This window comes from Crinia signifera, chromosome 6 (genome assembly GCF_055691185.1).
Source record: "Crinia signifera chromosome 6, ASM5569118v1, whole genome shotgun sequence".
NCBI classification, from domain to species: Eukaryota; Metazoa; Chordata; class Amphibia; order Anura; family Myobatrachidae; genus Crinia; species Crinia signifera.
This window is the reverse complement of record NC_139222.1, coordinates 117354876-117371240: the sequence shown is the minus strand read 5'-3', so window position 1 is coordinate 117371240 and position 16365 is coordinate 117354876. Positions and strand designations below refer to the sequence as shown.

General features: G+C 45.5%; 1 protein-coding gene across 2 annotated transcripts in view; it reads left to right on the top strand.

The window, feature by feature from the left end:
* STAT3 (signal transducer and activator of transcription 3) overlaps nucleotides 1-16365 on the top strand; it is a 104757-nt gene that overhangs the window by 18857 nt on the left and 69535 nt on the right. The gene's annotated exons all lie outside the window — the stretch shown is intronic.

The following is a 16365-nucleotide window of genomic DNA, read 5'->3' as shown; positions in this document are numbered from 1 at the left end:
TCAAGGCTATCTATGTGGCGTCTGGGACGCAGCTGCGTCCAGCAGTGGTTTCAGCCTGGGTAAGTAAGGCTGTTTCTAAATGGGCGGAACAGTTAATCCAGGGCCTGGAAGATGGGGTTCCCCGCCAGGATTTAAGGGTCCTGGCAGAGCATATCCGAGAATCGGCTGATTTCCTTACGGACGCGTCCAAGGATATCACGACGGTTGCTACCAGGGTGTCGGCTAACTCTATCGCCGCCAGGAGAGCCTTGTGGTTGCGGTCTTGGCAAGCGGACATGGAGTCGAAGAAGGCTGTAGAAGCCTTACCGTTTACTGGAGACATGCTGTTCGGCCCTGAGCTGGATAAGTGGATCTCCCAGGCCACGGGAGGTAAGTCGGCTTTTCTGCCATCTGCTCCTCCACCGGCGAGACGGCAGTACACGGGGCCATCGTTCAATTCCTTTCGCCCACAGCAGTCCTTTCGCGGCAGGGGAAGAGGTTCTTCCTCTTCCTTTCGTGGGTCCCGTGGAAAGACAAGAGGACAACCTGCGGCCAGGGCCCAGCTGCCCAAGCCCCAGGAGAAGCCTGCAGCGTGACTATCCTCCAGCCATGCTGGGGGATTCTCAGGTCGGGGCCCGTCTTCTGGAGTTTCGACAGCAGTGGCTTGCCACCACGTCGGATCCTTGGGTCCGTCTGCTTATTTCAGACGGATACAAGATTCAGTTTGCGGGTCCCCCACCTTCAAGATTTTTCACAACTGCTCTGCCACGCGAGCAGGAGAAGAGAGTACAGCTGCAAGGGGCTATAGAGAAGCTTTTGAAATCCAGAGTGATCATGCCGGTGCCTTTCAGGGAGAGGGAAAGAGGATTTTACTCAAATCTTTTCACGGTTCCCAAGCCAGATGGATCCGCCAGACCCATTTTAAACCTCAAGGCACTCAATTTGTACGTTCAGTACCATCCGTTCAAGATGGAGTCAATACATTCTGTCATAGCCTCTCTGGAGCCCCAGGAGTTCTTGCTTTCTTTAGACATAAAGGATGCGTACCTCCACGTCCCTATATGGATCCACCATCAATCTTTTCTCAGGTTCGCTGTTGGACAGGAGCATTTCCAATTCCGAGCTCTTCCGTTCGGGCTGTCCTCAGCCCCTCGCGTTTTTACGAAGCTGTTGTCAGTCCTGCTAGCTTGTCTGAGGCTTCAGGGCATCAATATCGTGCCGTACTTGGACGATCTCCTGATAAAAGCATCATCCCCTTCGATTCTGCAGGAGCATGCTCACAGAACGATTCTGTTCCTGACGCAGCACGGGTGGATAATGAATTATCCAAAGTCCTCGCTGGTACCGTCCCAGCGCCTGCAATTCCTGGGCCTGTTGCTGGATACCAGCGCACAGAGAATATTCCTGCCATAGGACAAGCTCAACTCCATCCGGTTGTTGGTGCGTCAGATTCTACTCCACAAGAGAGTTCAGATCCTGCTTTGCATTCGACTGATAGGAAAGATGGTGGCAGCTTTCCCGGCGCTTCAGTTCGGGAGGCTCCACTCTCGAACCCTTCAGTTGGACTTGCTTCGTCAATGGTCAGGCTCTCACCTGTTCATCCACCGGAGGGTACAGCTATCCAGTCGAGCAAGGTCGTCACTGCTGTGGTGGCTACACAGACAGAATTTGACTCAGGGCCGACGGTTCGCCATATGGGATTGGATAGTTCTGACAACAGACGCCAGTCTCACAGGTTGGGGCGCGGTCATTCTAGATCGTCGTCTACAGGGTCTCTGGAGTCAGTGGGAAGCAAGTCTGCCCATAAACGTCCTGGAGCTCAGGGCAATTCTCAATGCTCTACTGGCCGTTCCAGACATGGTTCGGGGGAAGACTGTCAAGGTCCAGTCGGACAACGCGACGGCTGTCGCGTACCTCAACAGACAAGGAGGCACCAAGAGCAGGGGCGCCATGAAGGAGGCCGCAAGGATCCTACACTGGGCGGAGAGACACGAAGTCATTCTGTCGGCAGTATACCTGCCAGGAGTCGACAATTGGGAGGCCGACTTTCTGAGCAGGCAGAAGTTCCATCCGGGGGAATGGTCTCTGCATCCCGATGTGTTTCAGGAGCTAGTCAGGAGATGGGGTCTGCCTCAGGTAGACCTCATGGCCTCCAGGCAGAACCATCAGCTTCCCCGTTACGTATCACGAACAAGGGACGCCGCAGCTTGGGCAGTGGACGCTCTGGAGGTTCGGTGGCCCTTCCACTTCGTCTACCTATTTCCTCCGATTCCTCTTCTAGGAAGGATTCTCAAAAAGATAAGAAGAGAGGGGGTCCGAGCCGTGTTGATAGCTCCATTCTGGCCCAGACGCACTTGGTTTGCCGAGATTCAGTCCCTGCTCATAGACCAGCCTTGGACACTCCCGGACAGGCCGGATCTCCTACAGCAGGGACCATTTCTGCACCCGGCACTGAAGCCACTCCGTTTAACGGCGTGGCTATTGAAGAAGACATCTTAAGGAAGAAGGGGATACCGGCCTCAGTAATCCCCACGATGTTGGCGGCCCGTAAACCGGTTTCCGCAAGACATTACCACCGGATATGGCGAGCATATTCCACTTGGTGTTCCGCTCGGGGTTACCCGTTCAGGAGTTTCCATCTGCCTAGGCTTCTTCGTTTTCTGCAGTCGGGGTTGGATTCAGGGCTTCGTCTAGCTTCCCTGAAGGTCCAGGTTTCTTCACTGTCCATTCTGTTTCAGAAGAAGTTGGCTTCGCTGCCAGAAATCAAGACGTTTTTGCAAGGGGTGGCCAGAGTCCAGCCCCCCTTCGTTCCTCCTACGCCGCCGTGGGATCTGCCTTTGGTTTTGCGCTTCCTGCAGTCCGATACTTTTGAACCCTTGGAGCAGGTAGATTTAAAATTCCTGACATGGAAGACAGTTACGCTGTTGGCTCTGGCTTCGGCAAGGAGAGTCTCAGAGTTGGGTGCTCTGTCTTGCCGGGCACCTTTTCTTGTTTTTCATTCGGACAGGGCGGAGCTTCGTACGAGGGCCTCCTTCCTGCCTAAAGTGGTTACTTCTTTTCATGTGAATCAACCGATTGTCATCCCTGCCTTTACGGACTCCGACCCGCAATCGGTCTCCCTGGATGTGGTCCGAGCTTTGCGAGTTTATGTGTCCAGAACTGCGTCCTTGAGGAAATCAGACGGCCTATTTGTCCTGTATGACGCCCTTAAACGGGGTTGGCCGGCCTCTAAGCAGACCATAGCTCGCTGGATCAAGCTCACTATTAGGCAGGCCTATTTGGCTGAAGGTAGGGCTCCGCCTTCCTCTATCACAGCTCACTCCACCCGGTCGGTGGGCACGTCGTGGGCGGCGCGACGAGGCGCGTCTTCAGTTCAGTTATGTAGAGCGGCTACTTGGTCGTCCTCTCACACCTTCATTAGGTTCTATAGATTCGACACGTTCGCCTCGTCAGCGGCGGATTTTGGTCGATTGGTCTTGCAGGCTCCTCCGAGTTCTCCCGCCCAAGGGGGAATCTTTGGAACCTCCCCAGCGTGAACGCCAGTGTCCCCTGCCGGATGATAGAGAAAAGAGGAATTTGGTACCTACCGGTAATTCCGTTTCTCTGAATCCGCAGGGGACACTGGCCTCCCTCCCTACTCTGGTCGCCTGCCGGTCATTGTTGTCTTGTGTGTACAGTTGTTGTTGTCTGTATATATGCATATATGTTGTAAATATGTGGTTATTTGTCAGTAGTAGTCTGGTGTCCTTCCTCTCGTTCCAATTTTCCTAACTGGGGATTGTGGGTACTAGAGGGGAGGAGCCAGCTGTTTAAAGTTACAGTGTGCCAGTTCCCAGCCATCCACCTCTATTACCCAGCGTGAACGCCAGTGTCCCCTGCGGATTCAGAGAAACGGAATTACCGGTAGGTACCAAATTCCTCTTTTTTCTGCAAAACTGACACCGAAATCCTAACTTTTATATACCTTTTTGTTTTCATTCTACTTTTTTTTTTTTTTTAATTTTTTTATTGTACTTCTGTGCCTTTTTATTTTTCTCCCCCCTTAATTAGCTGTGCGTGGTATAGAACAGTGGTTCTCAACTTGGTCCTCAAGTACCCCACAGTTCATGTTTTCAAGGTCACTCAGCAGGTTCGCTCATTAAGGGCCCCTTATACTTGTGAGATTTTGTCATATTTGACCCAATCTAAAGTGCTTGTCTGACAAAATCTTAGGTGCCTGATGTGTAGGACCCAATGCACAATCCCGTGCCATTGGGAATAACAAAGAGATTGCAAGAGATTGATCCTCCTGCACATAGGATAAATCTCGAGTCAATCAGGTCCAACTTGTTGGACAATAAATTGGACAAGTGTAAGGGGGCCTTTACTCACTGACACATTGTAAAGATCCGTAGGTGGAGCTAATTATTTCACTTGTGCTTCTGTGTGGAGACATGGAAAACATGTACTGTTGGGGGTACTTGAGGACCGAGATTAAAAACCACTGGTATAGAAGATCTACAATAAATAGATTGACTAGGTGAAAAGGTCGGACCCACATATTTAAAAAAAATTTTTTTTGTGGGGGGTTAACTTTTGTATGTTTGGTAGTATGTAACAATCGTCCGTACAAACCTTTACCTTTGTTGGCTCGCTTTGCTTTCCATGCTTTGGGCAGGATGTAGATATGACAATCCTGGGGCATTTTTTTCAATCCCGGGATATGGGATTGAAAAATGCTTAATCCTGAGATTGGCATCCGTAGTTAGCAGGACTTCCATGCAGCGGGGAAGATCAGAAGATGTAGATCCGCAGGAGTGTGCATCTGATCGCTATTGTGAACGATTTGCAGTAAAAATCAGCCCAAAAATTGCTGTAGTTTGTTTGTGTGTGTGTGTGTGTGTGTGTGTGTGTGTGTGTGTGTGTGTACTTTTTGGAGTTGTGAGTGTTTTTTCTGTATTTTGTTTTACTTTACTGTTTGGTATCTTTTAGATTGATTTAGACCAGAACAGCTAAATTGCATTGTGGAGCCCTAACATTTTTAGATTTATGCTGCTTTCCCACTGCCTACCCTGGTAAAGACCCGTTTTTTTTAAACGGGTCTTTACCCGGGTAAGAGCCACAAAGACCCTTTCCCACTGCAGCTTTTAAACAGTAAATTACCGTTTAAAAGCAGTAAATGTCCCATTCACACTTACCCATGTAAACCACAAAGCAACACGTTTAAACTCTCTAGTAAACCTTGCCTGTCATTAAAAACATCACATGCACCAATCAGGTTCTTAACCTTTATTATTATTTCTAAATACCGTTTAAAACCCTTTCCCATTGCCAAAAAAACGGCTCTTACACGGTAAAAACACTGCTTTTTACACGGGTAACAAATACCGGTATTTGTTACCCGTGTAAAGCAACTTGGAGCTTTCCCACTGCAGCTCTAGCCGTTTAAAAAGGCTAAAAAAACGGCATTTTACCGTGTAAAGCCTGCAGTGGGAAAGGGGCATTAAAGACTCAACAAAAAACCCCAATACATATTTGTTTGAACCTACCAGCAATGTGTATTTTCCAGCTGACCTGTCTGTATTATCATCCTGTGTTTTCTACATGGATTCCTGGAAGACTCCTCCTCCCCTCTTACTGGAAGTCTTTCACACTGAATCTGGAACAAGGAACATGCGTCTCTTTGCTTTCTGTTCTGTATACATACTGTACAAGCAGTATTCTGCACTGCTTCCAAATGTGATTTATTCTCTTCTACACTCATTATACTCTGCACAATGCAGAAATCTTGTCAGGCCACATATACCGAGTTCTAGGTACATATGGATAGTAACCACTGATCGGAAGGAAACCAGGAGACTGGGAAGAATAAGTTGTTCTCTTTTGTAGTTCTCTTTCTAATTTACAGCTTGTTGGTAAGGCTGTGAGCACTTTTATCTGGTATGTTCTGTTTATGTGAAAATGAATGTTTAAATATATACTGCAAATTACTATGGTCTTGTGTGAGTATATAGTTCCATGTTTATTGTCAGTACTTTTTATTGAAACTTGTGGTTTATTCTTTGTTTTACTTTGTCCAGCAAGTAGTATATATTTCACAGCAAAGTAAATCAATAGTAATTGTTTCCTAGCAGGGCGCCCAGATTTCCTACATACGCTAACGTAGTGAAATCGCATTGCACATCGCATGGCATGGCTTTTTGTGGCGTGAGCTGCGATCTCCATAGTTAATATGGTAAAAAAACACCACTCTCCATGTCACCCCGTGGCGAGCGCAGCGGAACGCGTCCTCCGAACTTTTCATACCCCCACTATCCACGTCGGCGTGGAGTTGTTATCGTATAGTGTGGCGAGCCACCGAGCCTGAAGTGTGGCGAGCGGACGTGGAATACATGTAAAGTAATCCGCGTGGCTTCGGGCTTGTTGCGCTCGCCACACTATATAGAATGAACTGCACGCTGACGTGAATAGTGGGGGTATGAAAAGGTCGGAGGACACGTTCCGCTGCGCTCTCCACACTTCGGGGTGACGTGGAGAGTGGTGGTGTTTTACCATATGAACAACTGAGATCACATCTCGCACCACAAAAAAGGGCCATGCGATGCGATGTGCGATGCGATTTCACTACGCAGAATAGCCCACTAAGCAAATAGCTTAGTGGGCGCCCTGCTAGGAAACGAGTACCGATTCAATTAATATAGTGGGCGCCCAACTAATATGTAAGTACCATTTAATATTTACAGATACCATTTGGTTGTTTCAGATTGGTTAATGCTATATGTTTTTTCTTTAGTCCATTTACTGTCCAAACACTGGGGCTTATTCTGATTCACTCGGAAAGGCACAATCACTCTCTAATGGACAAAACCATGTGCACTGCAGGTGGGGCATATGTAACATGTGCTGAGAGAGTGAAATTTGGGTGGGGGGTGTACTTCAAACTGATCTCTAAATTGCAGTGTAAAAATAAAGCAGCTAGTATTTACCCTGCACAGAAACAATAAAACACCCAAATCTCACTCTGCACATGTTAAATCAGCCCCACCTGCAGTGCATATGGTTTTTGTCCATTAGAGAGTGATTGTGCCTTTCTGAGTGAATCCGAAAAACCCCAACTGTGTGATAGGAGACGGTAGTAGTTGGAAGTGATGGTGTGCGAAGATGCTGCTGGGTAGATTGGTCTAGGCCAGGGGTGTCAAACCCAAGGCCCGCGGGCCAAATCCGGCCCGCCAGACCTGTCTATGTGGCCCCCGCAACCGCCGCCGCCACCCACCCCCCGCCGGCCCTTTGAAGGCGCTTCGTCTCCTCTGAGCCGATACTGTAGCTGCTGGCTGCCGGCTACCGCAGCCTGTGCATGTGAAAGTGACAGGACAGGACTGTCTGACAGGAGCGTTGCCGGCAGCAGCGCAGACCTGGGTGATGGACGTGGCTGGGAGACATTGAATACTGCTGCTGCAGTATTCTTGGACACCCGCTGGCCGCCAAACAACTCACTCCGCCCCGCGCTACTGAATGACGCTGCCCTCCTCCCGCCGACGTCATCACATGATGCGTGTACAGAGGAACTAGACCCGAGCTGGAGGGCGGCCTGGTGGTTTTATTGGCTGGACTCTGGAGCAGGTTGACGGTACGGTGCGGGACACACTGCGCGGGCCAGGGCACAGTCACGGAGGCCACAAAGGTGTGTTACAGGGGCAATTATCAATGGTGCAGAACGGTGGGCCACTATGACAGAGTGCATTAACACAGAGGTGGCAGTGGCACTCACAGGATTAATTAGAATTAGTTGAGATTCAGAAGTGTCTGTAAGCGTTTGTTCATACGCTTCATTCTGTGAGTGCCACTGTCACCTCTGTGTGAATACAGTACAAGTGTTAGGGACTTGCTTTCTAAGTGTGTTTGTGTGTATATTATATATATATATATATATATATATATATATATATATATATATATATATATATATATATATATATCTCTATCTATCTCTCTCAGTGGTGTGCTGTGAACAGAGAGGCACTGACACAGCCACCACCACGCACCCCCCCCCCCCACTCCTGGCTGCCGACAACAACCGCAGATACAACCTTCCCTTTGAGGGTGACCAAATTGCTGATGCGGCCCCCGATGAATTTGAGTTTGACACCCCTGGTCTAGGCTCTATGTATGTGTTAAATAATGGTATATAACAAGCGCTCACCTTCTATATCAATTGGTGACTTCAGATATTTAGTGTTCATTCTAGCACCCGCTATCTTTGAAAACCCATGCAGTTCATGTTTCCTGCCTGGGATGTCACTGTCTGCTGTGGTGTTTCTAGCACAGGTCTGGTTTGCATATCAGTGCTGATATACAGACCACACTGTGCTAGAAGCACTACAGCAGACAGCGACACCAGGGAGGGAAGAGGAACTGCATTGGTTTTCAAAGATAGCAGGTGCTAGAATGAACACTAGATATTAATATCTGTAATCACTAATTGGTATAGATATATTTATATAGACGGTGAGCACTTGGTATACCATTATTTAAACACACTGTGCAGCCATTTTGTGGGCTGACCCGTTTTCATGGTTTTGTAGTGTGGGATAGATAAAGCAATATTTTTTTTCTCTTTTGTAGAGTGAATCAGCTTATTGATCAATCAGCAGGAGGTGTGTGTATAGGAATATCACATTTTATGCTGTTTTACGGTGTTGAGCTAAAGTGTTTGCCGTACTCTCCTAAAACTGGTTTTGCGCCTTTGACATCACTGTTATTCTGTTGTTTTGACTGAGTTTTGTCCCTAGGCATGCAGATTAAAGCATATAAACCCATAAAATAAAAATAAAAAATTGTCCTGATTTGCTGGGTCCAATATTACCAGCCAATTCTTTTTGGATTCAATGTTGAGGATTTATATCCTTGTGCTGAGCTTATATTTGAAGATTTAGAATTTCTCAAATTCCAAATATCAATGTAAGTTATTTTTCTGTGCTACAACCACTCAATTAAACCTTTCTTTAGAAGACTTAATGCTAAAGAAACTAGTGATGTTTCTTGTGCGATCCCCATGGCAGTCCAAACACAGGTATCCTCCCTCTTTTCTAGTTTAGACAGGATGTTTTTCTAGGGACTGCCCACTTGGTTGTATAAATCTTAACCCCTCCGATTCCTCCTTTTGTGTTTTTTTCCTGTCTCTTAACTAGTTTGGGTAGGTAGGGAGTGTTTCATTCAGAGGCGTAGGGAGGGCGGAGCCACCGGAGCACACGCTCCGGGCGCAGGGCGCCGCCCCCCCTCCGGAAATGAGGTGGAGACCTGCTGCCCTGCAATAATTAATTTCACACACGGCTGCCCTGCCCGGCGCCTACCCCCGTCTGCCCTGCTCACCTGGTCCCGGCCTGCCAGCGCGAAAAGATGAGGTCACATCACGTGACTCACTGCTCCAGTCCAGTCCCTAACCAAGCTGCTGCTGCTCGGGCCGGCTCCCGGGCAGCGCTGAGCAGCAGAAAAAAGGAAGACTCCTCCCAGTCCCCTGCCTCTACACAGAATGTCTGTGCTGTACTCCTCAAGGTAGATTCATATTTTTTTTTTTTTTTTTTTTTAAGATAAAGAATTGAGGGAATAAATCATGGGGTATGGTGGGGTCCAGGGAGGGGGGGGGGGGGGGGATCTCTCTGGTTTCTGCTGCCACCCTGCTCTTCTCAAGGTGGATTTTAGTTTTTTACTAAAGATAAATAATTATGGGAATAATCATGGGGTTTGGGGGATTTGTGGGGGAGGTGAATCTCTCTTATGTGTCTTATATAGCGCAGCAGATTCCGTTACAGTGTCTTATATAGCGCAGCAGATTCCGTTACAGCGTCTTATATAGCGCAGCAGATTCCGTTACAGTGTCTTATATAGCGCAGCAGATTCCGTTACAGGGTCTTATATAGCGCAGCAGATTCCGTTACAGTGTCTTATATAGCGCAGCAGATTCCGTTACAGCGTCTTATATAGCGCAGCAGATTCCGTTACAGTGTCTTATATAGCGCAGCAGATTCCGTTACGGTGTCTTATATAGCGCAACAGATTCTGTTACAATTTCTTATATAGCGCAGTAGATTGTTACATTGTCTTATATAGCGCAGCAGATTCCGTTATATTGTCTTATATAGCGCAGCAGATTCCGTTACAGTGTCTTATATAGCTCAGCAGATTCCGTTACAGTGTCTTATATAGCGCAGCAGATTCCGTTAGTGTCTTATATAGCGCAGCAGATTCCATTACAGCGTCTTATATAGCGCAGCAGATTCCGTTACAGTGTCTGATATAGCGCAGCAGATTCCGTTACAGTGTCTTATACAGCGCAGCAGATTCCGTTACAGTGTCTTATATAGAGCAGCAGATTCCGTTAGTGTCTTATATAGCGCAGCAGATTCCGTTACAGCGTCTTATATAGCGCAGCAGATTCTGTTACAGTTTCTTATATAGCGTAGCAGATTCCGTTACAGTGTCTTATATAGCAGCAGATTCCGTTACAGCGTCTTATATAGCGCAGCAGATTCCGTTACAGTGTCTTATATAGCGCAGCAGATTCCGTTACAGTGTCTTATATAGCTCAGCAGATTCCGTTACAGCGTCTTATATTGCACAGCAGATTCTGCCACAGTGTCATATATTTCAAAAGTAACATGCCAACACATGTTAGCTACGCCCTCAATTCATTACTGGGGGGGGGGGGGGGTGCGCGCGAAATATGACCTTGTTCCGGGCACCATGGCACCTAGCTACACCGCTGGTTTCATTTCCTGCTAGAGCTTAACTTTATCTCAGCGTCGAAGCTGAAAGGGGTGGCTTCCCCGGGGAAAGAAGAGTATCCAGGAGTGTGGCCTGTCTCGATTCCTGCCCGTGTAATATGAGGACTTGGTACCTTTTTGGGGGGATGCGGTCATTTGGTCTACAGCGGGCATGTCCAATGTTGGCCCTCCAGATGTTGTGAAACAACACATCCCAGCATGCTTTGCAATAGGTTTAGCATTCTCTAATAGCAAAACTGTGGCAAAGCATGCTGGGATGTGTAGTTTCACAACATCTGGAGGGCCAACGTTGGACATGCCTGGTCTACAGCATTATGGTAGACCGTCATTATGTCGATACGGGTCTAGGTCGACATAGGAAAATGTTGACATGGTTCTAGGTCGACAGGTCGTTAGTTCGACAAGCCATTATTTCGACATTATCTAGTTCGACAGTCAAAAGGTCGACATGAAGTTTTTCACTTTTTTTGTGCCGACAGACGGTATTTCATGCCCTACCATCCACTAGGGCGTGGTGGGAGAATAAAATAGTGTGCCGAGCGTATCGAGGCACCGTGAGCGATGTGAGGGGATGCGGTGCACTTTAAACTGTGTCCATGTCGACTGTGTTGACATTCAGGTAAAAAAAACTGCGAAAAAAACCCATGTCAACCTTTTCACTCGACCTAGACATTGTCAAACTAATGACCTTTTGACCTAGAACCATGCTGACCTTTTCCCACGTCGACCTAATGACTGTCGACCATCATGCTGTAGACCAAATAATCCCAACCCCTTTTGAGGAATGTGGCCTTTCCAGAGTCCTGCCCGCCGATTTATTCAGCTGTAGCTGCCAAAAAAACCACTGGAGCTGTACTCTGAGGATTTGTGGACAGCACAAAGCTACGATGGCGCCAAGGGCAATTATGTATCTGCAGCCCACCGGGTGGCAAGAGACACTAAAAGCTGCATGTCCTGCTGGATGGCCGGAGAGTACCCGCTGTGCAGCATGATCCCATTAAAGCAGTGCTGTCCCGTCCCTGGCACTTCTGATCAGAGTCATTCCCACAATGTCTAGCTTCTCCAAGTCCAGAAAGCAGCGCCAGGGTGTACGCATGCGCAGACAGAGTGCATTCTGAGGAAGCCACTGATTAAAATAGGCGGACAAGTAGGCGGACAAGCTCTTAATTGAGCTTGGTGTGAAGTGGAGTGCTCCATCCTGATGTGGGCTGCAATACCATGAGCAGAAAAAACAAACAAAAGTAAGAGTGCATCTTTGGACCTCCTGCTGAGCCACAATGGAAGTGGTATGCTATATTACATTCAGTGTAGGTAGATCCCATTGGATCAAGGAGGCTGTCTCCTTGATCCAATGGGATCTACCTACCTGTGTGCTTTTCTTTCTCTCCGCTAATCCCTTGCTATCCCTTCATATCTTTCCTAACCAACTAGATAGGCTGGTTTATTGTGTGCTTTTTCTTGCTCTCCACTATATCTCGCTATCCCTTTACATTGTTTCCAATTGTGGTTGTTGACATGTATCCTAAGTTCTGGAGCCCGAAGTCCATCCTTGTAACATCCTTGTAACTGCCGTAACCAGCACCAGGCTGAGCGAGCTGGGGCTGGTATTAAAAAATCAGGAAACCTGGCAAATATGAGCTCCGCTGATTTTTTTTTTTTTTTTTTTTTTTTTTTTTTTAAACCAGTGCCGGGGCTGGTTACCAAAATACAGGGGACCAAATGACTAGGGGTCCCTCATATTTTAAGAGCCAGGCCCAGCCAGCCAGCAGGGAAATGCCACAGCCGGGGGGAGACTTTTTATACAAGCCCCCCCGGCCAAAGCATTCAGCCCTGTGACCGGTCGTCCTGGGGAAGTGGGGACTTCCCAATAAAGGGGTCCCCCCTCCAGGACTTACCTGGCCAAGCTGAAGCCTGGTGCTGTCCCCAATTACACTGGAGCGGTGGTCACCGGGCTGATTAAATGGTGTAAAAAAATAGAATAAACTTTTGTCCTATACTGTGACCCTATGAGTCCCAGCAAGCCTCCCCCACATTATTATTAATAAAGCGTCAGCAATCAGAACCTGAGAAATAAACATACATATACTATTATCATTCGGAGGTGTGTTGCCAGTAAGCCACCGAATTTTAACACACTGAAACCCCTTTCACATTGCAGCTTTAACACGGAATATTGCCGTTAATATTGCAGCTGCAATGTGAAAGCTCCATTGTTAATTTACTGGTTACAGAATAACGGTATTTTGAAACGTGTTAAAACTAGGATCCTACACGTTTCTGAGCCGTTTCCCCTGTAGTCTGAACAGCTCAGAAACGGTATTTGCTACAAATGATAACCACACAAGGGTGATAGGTTATCTCCCTGCATGATCCCACCCACTATGGGTGAAACGGGTTGAATCTGAAAGGTACAAAAACGGTATTGAAACTGCAATGTACCGTTTACAACATGTAATATGAAAGGGGTTTAACTGGCTTTTGACACGTTTTAAGACACATTTACAAAAACTGGTTGAAAGCAGGTTTGCAATGTGAACCCAGTATTCTTTCTTTGTCAGTCACTCTATTTATTTTATGTTTTGTGTGTGTTTGTTTATATTTCGCAAGTTTTCAATAAACCAATAAAGGTTATATTTTATCGTAGGAGATCTTCCAGGTGCACCACAACATTGACAATCTTTCTCTTTTCTCTCTCATGAAATATCAATCATTTTCTTGTGCCATTAAGCCTCGCAATAATGGGCATAAGCTTAAACCGCAAGCCTAAAAAGCCCCATTATAGCCCATTATAATCAAATTCAAGGAAACCGGGACTTTTAAACTGAGAGAAAAAGGAAATCGTTTTTAATTTTTTCCTTTTTTATTTGCAATTGTTTTGCAAACATCATATATAATTTTTATTTAATTTTTTTTATTGTCATTGTGTTTTTAAACATAATATTTATTATTCATTGTGTTTGTAACAGAGGTAGATTAAATAAATCATAATATGCTTAATCTCTCAATCATTCTTGATTAGACAGCTCTTTCTATAGAGGGGATGTTTTCTTCAAACCTTAATTGGTTTGTATAAAGGATTCCCCTATGTCTCCTTTTTGTGTTTATAAAGAAAGCCTGATGTCCTCAAACTTGAGAGGCAGAGGCTTTCTGGAGAGAATAGGATATGTTTTCTCCTTTTTTTTCTCGAATGAATCGTATCCTGAAGACCATAAGATCAGGTGACCGTTATAGCAGTCCTCCCCTTTTAGCCAAGGGGAGGACCACTAATTGGCAATGCAGGAACCCTGGACTTTATCAATCACATCAGACTTTCTACATCAGGGTCAGATATACCATCCAGATGAAGCAAGATAAGGCTTGAAGTTTGACAGAAACCGGTTCAGACAAATCCAGATTCTATTACAAGGAATTAATTTATTTATTTATTTTTTTTTTATTTTTTTTATTCTCCTGCATTATTATAAGGTCTGGCAAAGATTTATCATTTGGAGGGGAAACCTCTGACAGATCACTAACTCCACGATGGCACAAGTTCTTAAATTCCTGCACAATTGTTTCTCACTACCCTTATGCCCCTTTCAGACCACACATACTATCGGGTATTTTGCAGTTTTTTTTTTTATAGTTTCAAAGCGGTAATATGTGCGGTCTGAAAGGTCCAGAGTGAATTTACAGTTTTAAAATAACTGGTAAAAAAGCAGGGTTCTACCCGTTACAGACCTGTTTTTTTTTTTTTTTTTTGCAGTCTGAAACGGTATTTAGGACCCAGCCAATAGTGGCCCCGCTCTGTGCATATCTAATGAGCGGTGCAGTGAATATTCAATTAGCTCATTAAACATGCAGTGCGAACATTGGATATACACTGAGGTTGGGGGTCCCCCACCCAGAAAGCATTTTCAACATCCCCCCCCCCCCCACGTAGTGTGCCGGGTCCCTGCTGCCTGCCCCCACCCACCCCCGGTCAGGCATTCACAAGTAGTGCGCCAGGTCCGGCTCTACCCTGCTACTGCCGGATGGATTCACTGATCACCCTCCCGCCTCATGCTTGCCGCTGCTCCTGTCACTAGACAGGAGGCCAGACAGAACAACAATATTCAATAACAACACTTTTTTTTTTTTTTTTTGTACATTTGGAATAAAATGCGCCGCATCCACCAACACGTTTCGTCCCTTAGGGGACTTTTTCAGTGGTTAGCTACAAGGAGTACAAGGACATAAAGAGTACATTAATATGTGCATGAAACCTATATCTCTATAAAAACAGTATGGGACTTCTGTGTTCACGTTTGTACTAATCGGTATAACCGATACATTAAGTACAAAAAATGATGGAATGACAGATGAAATCAAGATGTAAATATGTCACACAATTTAGACATTTTGACAAAGGAGATGGCAAGGTATTTGGTTAGGGGCACAATCCTATAATAGTTTGACAAGCTTGACAGGGTAAATGTGTATTTACGGATCTAGAATTGTTCTGGATAGGCAATTCTTTTACACTCTGGCTAATGAAGGATTCAATTAGCCTTATTGGATAAGGTAGTTCTATGGCCGCAACTGGTATAGATGTGTGGGGGCTTGATTCCTAAAAATGTCAAAGGGTGGTTACTGCTGTTGGATGGGCAAGTATCTCAATATTAACACCTGAAATGTCAGGTAGTTCTCATTACATACCTCATGGAAGTTTAGAAATAATAAGTATGCCAATTATTTCCCTTAAGAAGGGTCCAAAAGGAAACCGGCTTCAACGTGCCCAAATAAAGTCCCCTATGCGCAAATATAGGTCCATTAATGAACTGGATTAAGTTGAGTTGGTTAAATTAAATCCTATTCAGAGGCAATAGACTACAACTCATATTATAATAATTACCTTTAATATAAGCTAAATCACTAAGTTTGTGAAACCACCATTCTTTATATTGAGTTCACCAAATTATCATATATCGACAAAATATGTCACATACTGTACCTGCTCAGGTGGTTCAATAGTATGCAAAAATGTTATAGGAGCACAACTGATCACCTATAAATAGTATTTTAAATTAATATAAACTTCTTCAATAACAATAAATTCTTACCATGTATAAAGTAGCATAACTGAGGCAAGATATTTCAGCAATATGTTGTAAAGTCATAAAAAGAAAAATAACCATAATAAACATCAAAATATTTTTTCTTTAAAAAAATTACCAATTATCTCACAGCCAGGGGGAGGGTTCTCTGGTCCGGTTCAGCAAGAACAAAAGGGCTTACTCTTCTACTGGGTTATATCGTACACAGCTATGACCTCACTTCCTGTTAGTCAATTACACTTGTTCACTTTATTAGTGCATAGTGATCGAAAATTAATGACATATATTATAATTACAAGTGCTCTTCAATTTTTTATTTTTTACTGAGTGAATAATAAATGTAATCAGTGATCTAAAGGATTTTCTAAGTGCTATAGGGGGTTATTCTGGTTCACTCCTGGCAAATTCCTTCTTAGTTGGACAAAACCATGTGCACTGCAGGTGGGGTAGATGTTACTTGTGCAGAGAGAGTTCGATTTGGGTGGGGTTTTACTTCAGTGAGATCTATATTGCAGTGTAAAAATAAAGCCGCCAGTATTTTCCCTGCTCAT